General features: G+C 36.4%; 1 pseudogene; it reads right to left on the minus strand.

Moving 5' to 3' along the window:
* Positions 1-12899, minus strand: part of LOC150107434 (carbonic anhydrase-related protein 10-like) — a 34587-nt pseudogene extending 21688 nt beyond the window's left edge.
* Positions 12900-15649: the final 2750 nt, after the last annotated feature.

Below are 15649 nucleotides of genomic sequence, written 5' to 3' on the forward strand. Positions count from 1 at the left end.
TTACGGGAACTAGAAGACTAGATTGGATCCGATCCTCTTTCAAGATATCTCACTTAAAACTGTCTTAAAAAATCAAACCTTCGGAAAACATGCTGTCGATTTCAGTATATATACCATACCTTAAATATTCATTTGAATGCCGGTAAAAGCCATACATAATCTAAATACGATAGACCTTTAATAAACACAAAAACTTATTCTGATAATAAGATCATCAGTTTAATACACATATGTACAAGAACGCCGACTAGTTTCACTAGCATACTGTCTAGCTTTGTCAAGACTAAAAAAGGTGAAAAATAATAATAAATGCAAAAAAACGAAAGAATACAGTAACCGTTAACAATGGTTAGGCAACCAAATTTGACAGCTCGCGTGACAATACATGCATGTAGCGAGATGCTTCAGTCATTATTGTGAATACGCATTACATTTTTTTTCACCTTTTTTTATTCTTGACAAAGCTAGACAGTATGCTAGCGAAAATCGACGTTCTTGTAATATGTGTATTAAACCGATGGTCTTATTATCAGAATAAGTTTTTGTGTTTATTACAGTATATAAAGACCAAATATGAATAGTCTACAATAGACCTTTATTTTTCCTTATACATATCTTTTATTCTTCTGTCATTCACCTTATGCATTGCTACAATACAGTACCAATATCCCGACCACTTTTTTATGCGAAGTTAATCTTGTCATATCCTATTTGGAAGACGAAGCAAAATATAAATGTCTTAAATCAAAAACCTCGAAGATTTTTCAAGGAAAAAAGCATCTTAGATGATTCTGACATGAATTCACCATACAACTTTACAAGCCATAAGCTGGTAATACGATGGGGTTTGTAATCAGATAAGGTCTTGTGCTTCTGAAAATAACAACGAACCACTTTTACGCACAACGGTAGAAGTATAAAAGCTTACTGGAGCTTCTATACGGAGTAATGACCACAACAGAAGAAAGTCATAAAAACGTAGCCTGGAACCCACATAACTGCAAATAGGAAACATCTTAGGAATAAATGAAGTTGTTCGCAGAAGGTAGATGAACTAGTTAAGCCTTTGGAAATTGTATAGGAGGGAATACGCATGTGCAGTTGACAAACGATTGGTGTTGCATTCTGGTCTGAAATATTCACCTCATATATATATATATATATATATATATATATATATATTAGTAATAGATGTATTTATTATTTTGTTGGCTTCGCAGGTGATCTCTGAACTAAGATGAAAAGCTCTTTAGATCCATGAAAACCTACGATTCTATTGCTTTTGCTATTTGTTGGTTCCATTCAAGGTTCTACCCACGTAATGTTCTATCGTCCTTATAACTTGTATTCCATTTCATCTTTCTTTCTTTTTTTTTTTTTTTTTTGTTAAATAAAGTTTACTCTTTTCACAAATAAGTGCCATATTCTTCACAAGAGAGTTTCACTTCAGTAGTTGCAGTGGAAAAAGTAAAGTTTATATATAACGGTATATTTGAATTGAATTTCATGCTTATTTGCTCAGTAGTTGTTCTCTAGAGAAACGAACGCAAAAAAAAAAAAAAAAAGCCACAACGAGCTTTTACTGTGTAGCCCTTGTAAGGACTGGCTTAAAGGGGCGAAACAAGTATGCTTCTCATCTTCCCCGTTATCTGTAGAAGACAGTGTAGGGATAAGGTGTTATTGAACTATGAAAGCTCTGATCATGGCAGGAGGGTAACAGCAATAGCCGAGCCTCATTTAGAACTTCATTGGCTACAGCATTGCCATCCATTACCCTCCAAGGGTATTAATCACCGCATCTCACTGTCGATTTAACCACTCGTCCCTTATATTATATATTAAAGCTCTGATCATGGCAGGAGGGTAACAGCAATAGCCGAGCCTCAGTTAGAACTTCATTGGCTACAGCATTGCCATGCATTATCCTCCAAGGGTAATGGATTAAATGAATCAATCCAAGAACCACTCGTCCCTTAGTCCTTATAAGGACTGGCTTAAAGGGGCGAAGCAAGAATGCTTTTCATCTTCCCCGTTATTTGTAGAGGACAGTGTAGGGATAAGGTGTTATTGAGCAATTAAAGCTCTGATCATGGCAGGAGGGTAACAGCAATAGCCGAGCCTCAGTTAGAGCTTCACTAGCTACAGCATTGCCGTCCATTACCCTCCAAGGATATTGGATTGAATGAATCAGTCACCGCATCTCACGGTCGATTGATTTATTCAATCTCCACTGTAGCCAGTATATTTATTATATGATTATTATTGTTTCTTTAAAATGGTGTCTGAAAAATCTGTAGGTATTATAATAAATATTTTACTTTTTTTAATTATATTTAAAATTTTATGATATTATTAGTAATGCATCCTGTTTTTAGAAGTAATCAAAGAATTCAAGCATATATATATATATATATATATATATATATATATATATATATATATATATACACACTACAAGTAGCTAGCATCCCGAGATGAACACATTGTATTGGAATAATATTTGGCATCTATCTCTAACCCACCGTTTGCTGGTTGTGCTCTGCTGCACTCGACTAGCAAAGTTAATGAGTCTTGTCATGTCGAGCAAATTAGACATATATTAAACCATAGCTGTAATGTGCAGATGTAAACTAGAGAGCCGTAACTTATGTCACTCCAACTGCCTATCAAATTACACTCGCATTTCCCCGTGGAATTATTAAGTGGGCAACATTCGCAGAGAGAATTATTCTGATTAAACTTCTCTGTTGTTACCAAACATCTCATGGATGGTCGAAGCGCAAGTTTGGATTTTAGACGATATATTAAACCCATTTGTTTCTGGAATCGTATACCTGAATTCTGCGATTCCAATATTGTACGATCACTTTATTACAATCTAGGAATTCTGGCGTTTTACTGTTATCTGCTGCAGATTCCATATCCCTACAGAATCTTCCTTATCATGTCTATTCGTATGACTTACTAATATCCAAGAACTAGCATTCATATCTTACTTAAATGATAAAATTAACAGATATTCCTTACATACAACCGCTTTGCCCGCATGTTCGAATTCCCATTTTCCCATTCCCTCAAGAATTCGATTTCTTCTTCTTCTTCTATGCCATTCCATAGCTCAGCTGGTATCAACGATGATCTTCTGGTGGATAGTTCGAATCCCGTTCAGAATGCAAAAATCATTATAATTTTTTCTTTCATTTGAAGAAGATGAGTTCGCCAGTATCGTGCCGAGTAGAGAGGTTCCTCGTTTGTAAATTTTGGTGTTTAATCCCACAAAACGGATAAATCGACAAATGAACACACGCAACTTACAGACATATACTGGACTCATTAAGTTTAGCAGATTCGATTGTTGCTTGAAGCTACCGTCCATTCTAGACCACTTTCAAACAGAGGTCAAGTTAGTTGCACTTGAACAGTAAATAAACTGTACATTTCTTACGGGAGATTTCTGTTCTCCCTGTTCCAAACTTATGAAGTAACTCAATTTAAAAAAAAAATTAGACGTGTAAATGTTAATCGGTATAAAAAAAACACTCTATTTTAACAGATAGTTTAAGATAACCGTGGCGTAATGCTACATCTCCCAATGGAAACAGTATACAGTATTATGTCATCTGGTCGGTTTGTCTCAGAAAAGAGAAACCGACCGAAGAATACACTCATTTCTGAGAGCAAAAAAACAAATATTTACGAGATAAATAAATGTCGATTCCTCCCGCGATGAGTACTGGAACTCAATAAAGTTAATAAAATAATAATAATAATAATAATAATAATAATAATAATAATAATAATAATAATAATAATAATAATAATAATATGCGTGCTTCCTACTGATACTTCCCGACTTTCCACGTGCTTTAGTCCAACTTATGCTATAAATATGAGAAGCGCTGCTTCAGTCGGTGAGTGAGTTATAGTATAAGTATGAACTAGAAATGTACAAGACCTCTACGAAAAAAATTCTTTTTTTTTTTTGTTTTTTAATTAAAAAAAACGGTAAGCGATATTTTGGCGCGCTACGCGCGCCGCAACTCTAGTCTTCCAATAAAGAATCACAAACGTTCTCAATATGCATAATATTATTAGAGTGACTTTCGTTTTACCGCTCATATTTCAAATAATTGTAGCTGTTGTTACGTCTCTGATATTGCTATCCAAACAATTAAATTCATTCCAGCGATTCGTTTGTTGACATTTGACTGAATTTTGACATCGCATGAAGCCAATAAATAGACAGATGGGCCACAGATAATGGCGCAGAACTATGCGCAGTAAGTAAGATTCCGCTTGATTAGCACACATTTAGGGCTTCGTATTGCAGCAAAGGGTTTCCATTCTGCAAAATATCCTCGAGCGCATTCTTGCTTAGTTAAAGCTCTGCACAAATTAATTACAGTCAAGTACATGTCTCTGTGGGCTGATTGTGGAACTAATTATCCGGATTATTTGTCGAAAGGTTTATAGGCTCGATTTGCTAATTAATTCTTCATATTACATGAAGTGTAGTTTAAACGACAGATGGGAACGTGGCGGTAATACTGGCAATGTTTTCTGTTATCGTAGAATATTTCTCTCTAAATGTGTATTGGTTTAATGGAGGCCAGATTGAATTAATCAGGTGATCCATTTTGATGTCTCCACGGAGAGTTTGCACCGAATGGATCTTGTGATGAGTTGTCTGATTAATTAAAAGGCAAAGGAGGCGTCTCCGCCTTTCTATCTATGACTCGGTATTTGAATTGCTGGATGAAATAACCCGTATGTCTGCTAGTGAGGAACTTTGAAATTGAAACCGGTCTTAAGTACTTTCGGAGCTCGGTCACGACCTGTGCTCGTTGATTGGAAGCTTTGGATTCGAATGCTACGTAGAACTAGAGGAGAAGTATTCAATTAGATGATTTAAACTAGTCTGGCAGCGGTAGCAAGGATGTTCCTAAATTGGAAATCAGACAAATCAGCCTAAGAACACAGTTACCGGACCAATGCATTATACATTGGCCTCATACCGCAGTTCTTTCGGCTGTAATTCTAAGCAAAGTTAATCCCAAATGAACGTCTTACCTCAGCCGAAAAGCTCTGTCCTCCAATGGTATGCTCCGATCCTCTGGAGTTTTCTCGGCCGTAGTGTAGATGGATCTCATGAAATCTATAACGATACGACAAAGGACCACCTCTGATGTGTATTATTGGAGGAGTCATATTAACTCGGAATACAACACTATGACCTGTATTTGTTAGCGTTCCATTGACCTACGAAAAGAAACACAAACGGGTGTTACATAAAATTTCCATTAGCCATTGTCATTATAGAAATAATAACACAAGGAAACAATTCCCAGTCCGGATATCCGGTAACAAGCAAATATATTTTCAATTGCAAAGTGAGGGATTTCTTAGAATCGTTCAACTTCTTAGAATTTCTATTTTGCCTCCCCTGGTGTATTACTGAGTGAGGTTAGGGGTGTAAAGTATCCTCCCTTAGACATGCACGCACATACCCACTTAACAGCTCATTGTTGTATCACGTTCTCCTCTATCTAATCTCGTCCTCAGATGAATACTAGACACGTGTTTGGTCGATGGTGATTAAGGTATACTGGATGTTAGGTGATATCGCGTGCATGGTAAGGACTGGTACTTTTTCTTACTTAGATAAACATTATCGACATAAATATAGAGAACTTAACTTCGCACTGTTCGAAGGGAGGAGATTGGATCCTGTTAAACGGTTCAATAAAATAGCAATAAAGATGAATTGAGTAAAGCACTTTGTTATAGTTTGATTTCTTTTAATGTGTCAGAAAACTTGGAGCCTCCGTAGCTCAGTCGGTATAGACGAATCCCTTTGGTCGGAAAGACCTGGGTTCGATTCCCGTCAGTGATGTGGGGAACCTTTTTCTGGTCTCTTTCGACTAAAGGCGAGTTGGCCGTCTCATACGGAGGAAGGGGGTTTTTTATCACCCGGAAACTCAGGTTTTTCGCTCCCAGAAGAGGCAAACCGGCCCCGTGAACACACATGACTGTAAACTCATGAATACGTCCCAGTCATATGCCGGTCCGAAGCCCGGATAAAATTGGAGGTGGCTGGGGAAAGCAAAGGTGACCTACCCTGTAAATATCTCACCAGGAATACTTTGTGGGCAATGCCTAAAAAGTCACCTACGGTCGGAAACGACTGAAAGGGAAAATCAGATTATCAGGAATCTTGGGAGAGGAAGTTTCTAGCTCAGTCGAAAGGAAAACAGGTGACCTACCTTTCATTGGAAAGAAATTGGTTCAGATCCTATCAAGGACAGAGCGGTTGGTGAATAAAAAGTCATGTTTGTCTCATGCCTTATAAATCCTTTGTCTTTTCCTTAGCAAGAGGACAACCCCTTCTCCGTATGAGATGGTATTTGGAAGGACTTTTTCACTTTCAGGTAAGGCATTTTCATCTTGAAAAATGCTGAGATAAGAACCGATTTCTTTGGCATGTGTTGGATTGTTGTGCCAATTGCACTAAAAGAGTGCCACTCAGGGTTATTCTAAATAATGTGTGTGTGTGTGTGTGTGTGTGTGTGTGTGTGTGGCATTCAGAATAAAACCAATTTTTGGTAATACTCCCAAAATAATATATATATATATAAAGAAAGACAAGTCAACTAATCTGAAGACATAAAGAGGGAAAAAGAAAACGAAAGATGGATATCGAAAATAGAAAACTCGAAGAAACAGGAGGAAGATGTTCCTTTAAGATTTCTAGCAGCAGCATTACGTATGTGACGGAGCTTAAACGTAGAACACTTTTCCGCTGTCGAGAGAGCGAAAGAACAACTAATTCGATCATTTCAGGCAAGGCAACGTCAGGTCGATTTACGTGCCTGCTTTGCTTCTATTAATCTTCCCTGCCGTCCCGTGTCACGGCTCGGATAACATAATTGTGATCACGTCAGTCAGGACGATTCCTTGGCATCGACCTCCATTAAATAACGATTGGGGCGTAGCCCCTTCGACAGTTTCCCGTAAGCTAATCTATCCTCATTACCAGGCTATTTATGCGCTAACGACACCACACTGTACCTAAATACTCGTGCATTTTCCCCTCCCCAGTTCAAGGTCTCTTTCGTCGTGGATATTTTTCTTCATCAGAAGATGGACATCTTACGTCTGCCAATGTCCGTGTCATTTGTTTTGCACATTTTTCAGGGTTTTTTTTTCTTGTTGTTGTTTACGGACAGTGGTTGAGAATTTTCGCTAATTAAATAAAATAAGATGAATTAAAATTTCTATGTGCATACGTGTTTCGAAATTAGACATGCACAATACTGAATAATTTATCTCTATTATTCTGAGAATATATTATAAACAGTACTTTTATATCAGTGACATTGTTACGTATACCAAACGAATATTTGTTGCGTTTTATCCTATAAGAATGATTTTATTTATTCTGTAACATTTTGAATAATTTTTTTTTCGTCTGCAAATGTTAACAATGGGTTTGTAGATGATTATACGTATTGGTTTCATATAACAGTTTGCCTGTTTGTTGTTTTTTTTCTCGTTTTTTTATGAATGGGAAAGCCATCTGCTTAACTGTTTTATGATCACAGGTTTTCTTTTTTCTTTTTATTGACGAACACTCTTCATAGATAGTTATATGCGTGCTGAATTTGGATGACAACGTTGCAAAGTAATAATTTGTAAAACATTCAAAAAATAATCATAATATTAAAGAAATAATAAAATTCCCACCTGGACAAAAGCAGGTTCTCAGATAAAGAAATCAATATGAATCGAAAATATTCATTTGAATCACACACACACACACACACACACACACACACACACACACACACACACACACACACACACACACACACACACACACACACACACACACACACACACACACACACACACACACACAGAGAGAGAGAGAGAGAGAGAGAGATCAATGTTCACTAAAGAAATGTACCACGAATCAGAATGAAGATGATGTCAACAAACGTAAATCATCAACTGCGTTCTCTTAACACATCCAACTGAAGGAAACCCATAATAATTCACAAAAAGTATTTCAGATACAAAACTACTATTTATCTAGAGAATATTATATGATAGCTACGGGAATTGATATTTAAAGAAAACGCCTGCATTACCAAGATATCTGGAATGACTTTTAATGGGATTCTATTGATCAAGTGCATATAATAAACAACTATGTTATACCAACTAGTTTCACCAACTAAGGCTGTCGGCATCTTCAGGGTACATAACTGATGCAAGGCACTAAAAAGTAAAAAACTGTTGCAAACTATAATCAACCGATTCCAATTATATTAAACAAAAAACAGAGCACGTACAATACATGCATAGAGAGTGCATGATATCACTTGTTGTTATTTAGGAACGTTCTATAGTTGGCACTATAATTCAGTTCTGGCGAGCTCAGGGATCTGATAAGGGTCTTCCAGATCACGGGCAAGACTAGTCCTTGGTTCCTGTTAAGGTTTTGTATACAGCGGGCAACTGTTGTTACCTCTTTAAAAATTCGGGACCGGAAATCCTCCTCCATGTAAGGAATTGTGCTTCTATCCCACTCTATGGTATGGTTGGTTCTTAATAAATGAAACGCTAACCCCGATTTTTCTTCTTTGTTATTATTGACGTCACCTACGTGTTCTTTTTACCTAATTTCAAGGCTTCTTGAAGTTTGGCCGATGTAATTCAAGCCGCATGAGCAGGGTATGTTATAAACTCCAGCATATTTGGAGAAAGGATGGCTATCCTTTGGAGATTTTAAGAATTGTCTAATCGTTTCTGTAGGTTTAAAGGCCACTCTTATTTTATGTGGTCTAAGGAGTCTTGAAATCTTATTAGAAACTGTCCCTAAGTATGGAATGACGATGGTAGAAATGGTAGGTTCAGAGAAAAGTACCTTATGGACGAGTCTTCGAGGAAATCAATTCATGGTAACGTTGGTGGATATCAGGGATAGTTCTTCCTGGAGGTCTTGTTGATCTGTTGTAGGAGAGAGGTACAGTTCTTCAACATGTGTACAATACTAAGTTTCTGAGAAATGTGGTGTGAGGAAGTGAAATGTAAATAACGTCCTGTATTGGTAGGTTTACGGTAAACTGAGAGGTTGATACCACCATTCGGGAGCTTCTTAATTAAAATGTCCAGAAATGATAATTTGTTATCTTCTTCAAGTTCTAGAGTGAATTTGATTGTATGGTGTAGAGAGTTGATTTTGTTAAGAAAGTCGAACAGATCCTTTTTTGTGTGGTTCCAAACAATAAAGATATCGTCCACGTATCTCCACCATACTGTGAGTTTAGGGTATGTTTGAGATAAGATTTTCAAAATCTTATCTCAAAAACTTTCAAAAAAACTTTCAAAATCTTATATAATAAGACTTTACTTCCATAAAGAGATCAGCACAAGATGGAGAGGGGGGGGGGGGGGCTACCCATTGCAAGGCCAGTCAATTGCTGATGTATGGTTTTATTCCATAAGAAAAAGTTTGATGTTAAACAATGACGGAACAGAGAAGTAATGTCTTGTGAGAGCAAACTTCCTAAAATGTTGATGACTTCCTCCACAGGGATGTTAGTGAATAGAGATGTAAAATCCAAGCTGGCGAGTAGATCCGTATTGAAGACAGAGATGTTGTTCAGTTTCTCAACGAAATGTTGCGAATTTTGTAAATAAGTATCCGAAGTATGGACGCGTGGTTTGAGGAGGCCTGCCAGGTGTTAAAAACTGTTACAAACTATGATAAAGCCTTTTCAACAAGCAAACGAAACCAAATAAAAAAAATTAACGATCTTCTTACAAAACGTTATAAGTCAAAACCTTCTCTACCAGACAGCAAAGTCATTTTTAATTTATCGGATCATGTATTAACAAAACCAGAGATCAATATACTTAAAAAAGGTTTCAATTTTGCGATAACACCTCATCATGTTCCTAAAGTGGATATCATTTGTAATATAGAAAAGCCAGACTCGTCGTTACCGGAACCCATAGCTAATGATATTATATTAAAAAGTAGTATCATCCTCTCATCTTCCAGAAATCCTAACAAAACTATCTGGAAAAAAGAGCATTGTATAGTTTGAAGAAAAAGAGACATTATCATATTAAAGGCAGATAAGGGAAATTCAACAGTGATTTTAAACACCAGTGATTACGAAGATAAGATTAACAGCTTACTGTCGGATACATCAACCTACCGTGTCCTAGTCACAGACCCAACACTAAAGAATCACAATGACACCAACGATTTAATACGTCACATGGTGAACTGGTCTATAGACTTAAAACGAAGATTGAAATCCATGCATCCACTAACACCGAGACCATATGGTGCTCCTAAGGTACACAAAAACGGAATACCACTACGCCCGATAATAGATGGAATCAATTCGCCCACTTATCTGTTATCCAAACACCTGGCAGGCCTCCTCAAACCACGCGTCCATAATTCGGATACTTATATACGAAATTCGCAACATTTCGTTGAGAAACTGAACAGCATCTCTCTATCTTCAATACGGATTTACTCGCCAACCTGGATGTTACATCTCTGTTCACTAACATCCCTGTGGAGGAAGTCATCAACATTTTAGGAAGTTTGCTCCCATAAGACATCACTTCTCTGTTCCGTCATTGTTTAACATCAAACTTTTTCTTATGGAATAAAACCATATATCAGCAATTGACTGGCCTTGCAATGGGTAGCCCCCCTCTCCATCTTGTGCTGATCTCTTTATGGAGGATTTTGAAAGTAAAATCTTATCTCAAACAGACCCTAAACGCAGAGTATGGTGGAGATACGTGGACGATATCTTTATCGTTTGGAACCACATAAAAAAGGATCTGTTCGACTTTCTTAACAAAATCAACTCTCTACACCACATAATCAAATTCACTCTAGAACTTGAAGAAGATAACAAATTATCATTTCTGGACACTTTAATTAAGAAGCTCCCGAATGGTGGTATCAACTTCTCAGTTTACCGCAAACCTACCAATACAGGACGTTATTTACATTTCACTTCCTCCCACCACATTTCTCAGAAACTTAGTATTGTACACATGTTGAAGAACCGTGCCTCTCTCCTACAACAAATCAACAAGACCTCCAGGAAGAACTATCCTTGATATCCACCAACCTTACCATGAATGGATTTCCTCAAAGACTCGTCCACAAGATACTTTTCTCTGAACCCCGACAAAGACAACGAGATGACATACGTTATATTTCTACCATCGTCATTCCATACTTAGGGACAGTTTCCAATAAGATTGCAAGACTCCTTAGACCACATAAAATAAGAGTGGCCTTTAAACCTACAGAAACGATTAGACAATTCTTAAAATCTCCAAAGGATAGCCATCCTTTCTCCAAATATGCTGGAGTTTATAACATACTCTGCTCATGCGGCTTGAATTACATCTGCCAAACTTCAAGAAGCCTTGAAATTAGGCAAAAAGAATACATAGGTGGCGTCAATAATAACAGAGAATAAAAATCGGGGTTAGCTTTTCATTTATCAAGAACCAACCATACCATAGAGTGGGATAGAAGCACAATTCCTTACATGGAGGAGGATTTCCGGTCCCGAATTTTTAAAGAGGTCACAACAGTTGCCCGTTGTATACAAAACCTTAACAGGAACCAAGGACTAATCTTACCCGTGATCTGGAAGAGCTTATTAGATCTCTCAACTCGCCAGAACTGAATTACAGTGCCAACTATAGAACGTTCCTAAATAACAAGTGAGATCATGCACTCTCTATGCATGTATTGTACGTGCTCTGTTCTTTGTTTAATATAATTGGAATCGGTTGATTATAGTTTGTAACTGTTTTTTACTTTTTAGTGCCGTACATCAGTTATGCACTCTGAAGATGCCAACAGCCTTAGTTTGTGAAACTAGTTGGTATAACATAGTTGTTTTTTTATATGCACTTGATCAATAGAATCCCATTAAAAGTCATTCCAGAGCTTTTGGGTCAAGAAAATTAAACGTTTTTTTTACCAAGAAACTGCTGAGCTAAATTAACCTTCTCGTGTTCTAGGACAAAAAAATTTTCTATGATAAATCTTTATGGGAGTTTCTCAAATGTTTATGGCTAAAAATACTCATTTTAGGATTTCAAATTACCTGACGTAGTACTATGAAAAGTAGCATAATATAGCCGAGCACAGGTTTGTTAGTAAAAGGAATAGTTAATCGACGAACGTGTCTAAATAAATCATATTTATTTAGACTTATCTTTAAGATATTATTATGAGTTAGAATAAAATATGAACAATTATTAATTATATATATTTCTGATGTAGATGTGCATTATTTATTTTTTAATTATTCAGAGCCTTTGCGAAAATGCAAGTTTAAAAACGGCGCATGCGCAGACTTTAGAGTTTTGCTCATGCGTAGTGGATGCAATTATGTGCATTACCATCAAGGTTCTGTTGATCGCCCTTGTGTGTGTGTGTGTGTGTGTGTGTGTGTGTGTGTGTGTGTGTGTGTGAGAGAGAGAGAGAGAGAGAGAGAGAGAGCTCAGTTAAGGCTGCTTTATAAACACTTACCCTTGTCTTATCAATAAAGATGGGTCCCAGGTGGGGGTCGAAGAGAAGGTGTCCAGGATCGATATCGACGGGAGACTGACGACGTCCTTTGTTGCATAACCGCCACTCGGGATTTAACAAGCCCCAGTAGTCCGGCCCTAATTGGATGTGAAATACATTTTAGCGATAAAAACTTGGATGTAATAACAATAAATAACAGTGGCTGCAAAGGTTATTGCTTACATAAAGAATCGGATGTCTACTTTAGACACTTAGTGCCACCTAGTTTACACGGATGCTTACTAACAGGGTCGTCAGTCGCCATGGTGACGAGAAATTTACAAGAGTTTATGAAAGTAGCCTTCTACAATCTGAACTGTAATAAGGAAACAAGTGAAGTTTTAATACAATCGTAATAGAGACTTTGCTAGGTCGAGTTAATACAAAATGAAAATTAACTCAGGATGATCTCCCCATCCCCCGTATTCAAAGACGTATTGCATCCCGCATTATGTATATAAGAGAACAATATGAAAATATAACAATGATATTGGTTTATTTAAAAGATTCCTGATAAACACTTGCTTAAAATAGAACACTATACCAAACGACTTTTCGCATTTCATTGTTGACGAAGCATTGTTGACAATCAATTGATAACAAAGCTTCCATGATTCAGTTGGAGAAAATGTTCATTTTTAATATTTCAATTTTTTTTAACAATCGGATCATTTTTATTATATTTTATGCTAACAATTACTTCTCTAATTCCTTTCGTTCTAATGCCTTTATTGCGTAGGAGTTTAGTTATACTTTATTGAAAGGATTTATGTTTTCCAGTCCATCTGTAAAATGAGTTCTTTTCTGTTTTCTTTTTAGGTAGAACCAAAATCACCGGTCTTATAGAAAATGTTTTTTTTTCCCACGCATTTTTCTTTCTGCATAAAACAGGCAAAACAATGCAAGAAAACATACAATTGACAGATTTAAGAAATCACACGAATCATGAGTGCCTACCACATCTCTCAAAAATAGATTATCATATAAATAGTATTCGTACCTATACTTACGTGTAAATTGGGAACTTCTCCATAAAACTATAACTATATTTTTATGGTAATTCTACACAGGAAATGTTTCTAAGCCTCTGGTACGCTAATATCATGAATGGGCGGATGGAAAACTAAGAAGAAATCGGTTTGTGAACTAAATACTGAATGTGGATAGAGGGAATATATTTTTTTTAATGTTTAAATTGCTCTGCTATTGTCATAAATCTCAGTTAGTAGAATATAAAGGTAAATACGCATTCTCGATATAGACCATTGTTAGGATTACTCTATCCTCTTTTTTTATTCTTTCATTTTTTTTCTTTTTCAGAACCTGAAGCAATACAACCCGTTTGATGAGATTAGTATGATTATTTGACAAGAAAGCTGAGAACACGAAGAACTCCAGATAAGGCAACACAAAATGGTCAACATCTTGTTTATCTTCAATATTTAACTTTGAAGCTTCGATGCTATTAAGAGCCACTAACAATAATGATGTAGAAATCAATACCTTTGAGCTTAGTGCCATCTCTCTCTCTCTCTCTCTCTCTCTCTCTCTCGTTCCATTTTCCTTGTTTCGAAATACTGTAGATCCTATTGATCTGTCCTTTTAGACTTGGAGCATCGAAACACTCCCACTTGGCTGTATACGAAGAATAAAAAGAATCTGAAGCCGATATTATTGCTGAAGCACTTGTCTACCTTTTGATGTAAGCAAAGAATGGTTTCTTTTCAAAGTATTCTTGGAAGTAGAAGGAGACTAGAAGGATTGCTTCTACCGAAAATAAAAAAGCGAAATAAAATAGAAGAAGGAATCTTTATCAACTTAAATATTCATAAGACTGGTGTAGAGATATTTAGCGAGGCTAAAAATGCATCTCGTTGAACAAAGGTCCTCAAAATAACTTACGCAACCTTCTCATTATTTAAGAATCCGCCCAATTAGGCCAATCGTTCATTAAAGTGGACAGAAGACAATCGGTTAACAAATTTCTAGCAGCTTCGACGTCCAATCTGTCAAGTGTTCATAATACGCTTTGTGAAAATTTAGAGTTCAAGCTACTAGTTTAACGTACGCGCACAACACCACCTGGTGTTCAGTGGACACATTAACAGCGGAAAATAAATATTATCTGTTCCGACTTCTCTCGGTCTGTAGCTGGTCTTCCTCTCTCTCTTTCCTTTTGGTTTGCATTTATCCACTTTTTTCGGTAACCCATATTTTTCCATCCTATATATATGCTCTTTCTATTTCACTCTGTATTCTTTGTTCATATATTAAGTTGTACATATTAAACTCTCTTCTGATGTTTTCATTTTTATAAGGTCTAATTTTGTGCATCCTTCAATTTTTCTTAAAAATCTCATTTCTCGAGTTCGAATCCCGTCTACGACGTGTAGAGCCTTCATCAGGTCTTTTCAATGAAATGGTGAGTTTACTCAGTTTACGAAAGGGGGAGGGCGGAGAGTTATTCCCGGAAACTTGGATTTTTCCTCCCTCAGAACAGACAAACTGGCCCATGAACACACAATTCTATAGACATAAAATACTACCCTATGGAGGGATGTAGCAGAGGAATGGCCTTATTAAAAACGGCTTTACTAAATAGCCTAAAATCCCTAATTAGGAGATCAACCCGTCTTGGATGGATGCGGAATAGATAGATGGAATAGAGTGTGAATGGCCTTTACTTTATAAATTTGATTTTCTCATTCCTGTTTTTTTTATTTCCAGTGTCCTTTTAATTGTTCTGCATATTTTCTGAATTTTTTTTACTTTTTTTATCTTTATCTTTTAGATATATTATTGCGCAGCTTAAATAATTAAAGTGCGTGTCATCTATTCTATTCTATTATTTTATTTTCTATAACTACTTTTGATCTAACATGACTCCAACCTTTAAATGCCCTGACTTTTATTTTTGTTTGTTAAATTTTAAATTTTATTGTTGGTTTATTTTGTTTAATTCGTAAACTGATTTTTGAAGATCATCTTCATTGTCTTGTAATATAATCTGATCCT

Source organism: Typopeltis vanoorti, chromosome 4, assembly GCF_054136105.1.
Source record: "Typopeltis vanoorti isolate ZY-2024b chromosome 4, IOZ_Tvanoo_1.0, whole genome shotgun sequence".
In the NCBI taxonomy this organism is placed as follows: Eukaryota; Metazoa; Arthropoda; class Arachnida; order Uropygi; family Thelyphonidae; genus Typopeltis; species Typopeltis vanoorti.